This window comes from Piliocolobus tephrosceles, chromosome 2 (genome assembly GCF_002776525.5).
Source record: "Piliocolobus tephrosceles isolate RC106 chromosome 2, ASM277652v3, whole genome shotgun sequence".
Taxonomy (NCBI): domain Eukaryota; kingdom Metazoa; phylum Chordata; class Mammalia; order Primates; family Cercopithecidae; genus Piliocolobus; species Piliocolobus tephrosceles.
The window spans coordinates 128,691,134-128,694,230 of NC_045435.1; the positions used below are offsets into that span (position 1 = coordinate 128,691,134).

At 44.6% G+C, this 3,097-nt stretch overlaps 1 pseudogene across 1 annotated transcript; it reads right to left on the bottom strand.

The window, feature by feature from the left end:
- Nucleotides 1-779: 779 nt before the first annotated feature.
- On the bottom strand, nucleotides 780-2,859 carry LOC111529643 (annotated as a pseudogene). Its single transcript, XR_002727492.2, has one exon. The product of XR_002727492.2 is annotated as a histone deacetylase 1 pseudogene (transcript).
- Between the last annotated feature and the right edge of the window lie 238 nt (nucleotides 2,860-3,097).

Sequence of the window (3,097 nt, forward strand, 5' to 3'; positions counted from 1 at the left end):
AAAAGAGAAGTGTAACTGTGTGAACAGAATTCACATGACACCGAGCAGGTTCACAGAAAGCTTCCTTCTGGTTTTTCTCTGAGGTTATGTCTTCTTCAGGATATTCTAAAGAGCGTCTCTAAATGTCCTTTCTCAGATTCCACAGAAACAGTGATTTCAAATTTTTCAATCCCAAGAATCATTTAACTCTTTGAGATCAGCACAAACATCAAAAAATAGTTTTGCAGAAAACTTCTCTACAATTTTCGATGGGAGATATTTCCTTGCTCAACACAGGACTCCGGTTGCCAGTTACTATCCCTTCACAGAACCTTCAGAGGCCAACTTTCAAATTGGGAAACGTAGAGTTAGCTTTAACCCTGTGAAAAGAATGGGCATGTCAGAGAGCAGTTTCCTCGAGTGCTTCTTTCTGTTATTTATTGCACGATATTTCACTTTGCCATAGTCTTCAATGTGCTCCGAATATCACACTTTTGGTTTTACAGGAACAGTGTTCAAACTGTGCCTCATGAGAAGAACATTAAAACTCCCTGAGTGGAATGCACACATCACCAAGCAGTTTCTCATAAAGCTTCTCTCCAGTTTTTATCTGACTATATTTCCTATTTGACCATAGGCCCAAATGTGATCCCAAATATCCCTTTGAGGATCCATCCACGAGGGAGTTGCCAAGCTGCATAATGTAAGGAAAGCTTCATCTATGAGAAAAGAATAAACAAAGTAACAAGCAGATTCACAGAATGCTTCTTTCTGGTTTTTTTTTTTTTTTTTTTTTTTTTTTTTTTTTTTTTTTTTTTTTTTTAGAAATGTACCATTTTATTACAAAGAGGCTCACAAAAATGAAAATAGTTATTATCTCAAAAAGGAAACTAGACTAGCAACCTCCACCTGCAGAATTAGGAGAAGACAGGGGGCAGGCAGTGTTTCTTGGCTCACTTGAGGCCAGTGGGAAGGTATGAAAACAGAACCAATCTAAAAATGGCTGATGTTACCTTAGGAGCCTGAAAAGAACAGGAGATCCTTGAAGACCCAGCCACCCCTTCTAGAATATTCAATAAGGGCACCTTTCCAAAGCTACTAAGCAGGCACTTCGCATTTCAGGATTTTGTCTTATGGTTGCATAAAAGCATCCCTTTCACCCAGACCTGGCACCCTTTATGGTTCAAAGTTAAGAACTGGGGAAGAATGGGTGGCAACGTGGCCCCTGGAAGAGTTCACCCAGCACAGCTGCCCTGGGCTCGGGGCCTTGGTTTCTGTCCCTGGGGATATTTATATTTAATAAATTTTTATATAAATACACAGAGAAATAGAAAATATAAAATCTGAGGGGTTGGGGGAGAAAGGTGAGGGACTCAGCAGGAAGCCAGAGCTGGAGAGGTCTGTTCAGGCCAACTTGACCTCCTCCTTGACCCCTTTGGCTTCTGGCTTTTCCTCCTTGGTTTTCTCCTCTTCTGTGATTTCTTTCTTCTCCTCTGGGTCTTTCTCTTTTTCATCCTCTGTTTTGACTCTCTTGGCTTTTTTGAAGTTGGAAGAGTTTTTGCGGCCCCCCTCTCCCTCCTCTTCAGAATCGGAGAACTCTTCCTCACAGGCAATTCGTTTGTCGGAGGAGCAGATCGAGATGCGCTTGTCAGGGTCTTCTTCGTCCTCATCGCCACTCTCCTCAGGGATGGCGTCCTCAGGAATCGCCTGCATTTGGACCCCAGGTGCATGTGGCAGCATTCTAAGGTTCTCAAAGAGCCGCTGTTTGATCTTTTCCAGGTACTCATTCGTGTTCTGGTTAGTCATGTTGGAAGGACTGATGTGGAGCTTGAAATCTGGTCCAAAGTATTCAAAGTAGTCGTTGTATGGAAGCTCATTAGGGATTTCCGTATCCAGGGCCACAGCTGTCTCGTATGTCCAGCACCGGGCAACATTACGAATGGTGTAACCACCACCTCCCAGCATCAGCATAGGCAGGTTAAAGCTCTTGACAAATTCCACACACTTGGCATGCCCTTTGATGGTCAGATTGAAGCAACCTAACCGATCCCCAGACAGGGAGTCTGAGCCACACTGTAAGACCACCGCGCTAGGCTGGAACATCTCCATTACTTTGGACATGACCGGCTTGAAAATGGCCTCATAGGACTCGTCATCAATCCCGTCTCGGAGCGGGTAGTTAACAGCATAATACTTGCCTTTTCCAGCCCCGATATCCCGCAGGTCCCCAGTTCCTGGGAAGTACTCTCCATACTTATGAAAGGACACAGTCATGACCCAGTCTGTGGTATAGAAGGCCTCTTCCACGCCGTCGCCATGGTGAATATCAATGTCAATATACAGCACCCTCTGGTGATACTTTAGCAGTTCCAGGATGGCCAAGATGATATCATTGACGTAACAGAAGCCAGATGCCTCAGACTTCTTTGCATGGTGCAGGCCCCCAGCCCAATTCACAGCAATGTCCGTCTGCTGCTTATTAAGTTTCACAGCACTTGCTACAGAACCACCAGTAGACAACTGACAGAACTCAAACAGGCCATCGAATACTGGACAGTCCTCACCAACGTTGAATCTCTGCATCTGCTTGCTGTACTCCGACATGTTATCTGGACGGATGGAGCGCAAGAATTTAATGTAGTCGTCACTATGGTACTTGGTCATCTCCTCAGCATTGGCTTTGTGAGGGCGATAGATTTCCATTTTTCGGTAGAGACCATAGTTGAGCAGCAAATTATGAGTCATGCGGATTCGGTGAGGCTTCATTGGGTGGCCTTGTCCATAGTAGTAATTTCCAACATCCCCGTCGTAGTAGTAACAGACTTTCCTCCGGGTGCCCTGCGTCTGCGCCATCTTGCTCGCCTCCCGTCCCTTCTTTCTGGTTTTTATCTGAAGATATTTCCTTTTTCACCATAGTCCTGAGTGTGCTCCCAAAAGTCCCTTCGTGGATCCGTCCATGACAGTTTTCAAGCTGTGTAATGTAAGGAAACCTTTATCTCTGTGAGATGATAACACATATCACAGAGTAGTTTCCTAGAAAAATTCTTTCCAGGTTTTCTCTGAGGTTATTTCCCTTTCCAAGATCAGCATCACCATGCTCTCGAATATCACTTGGTAC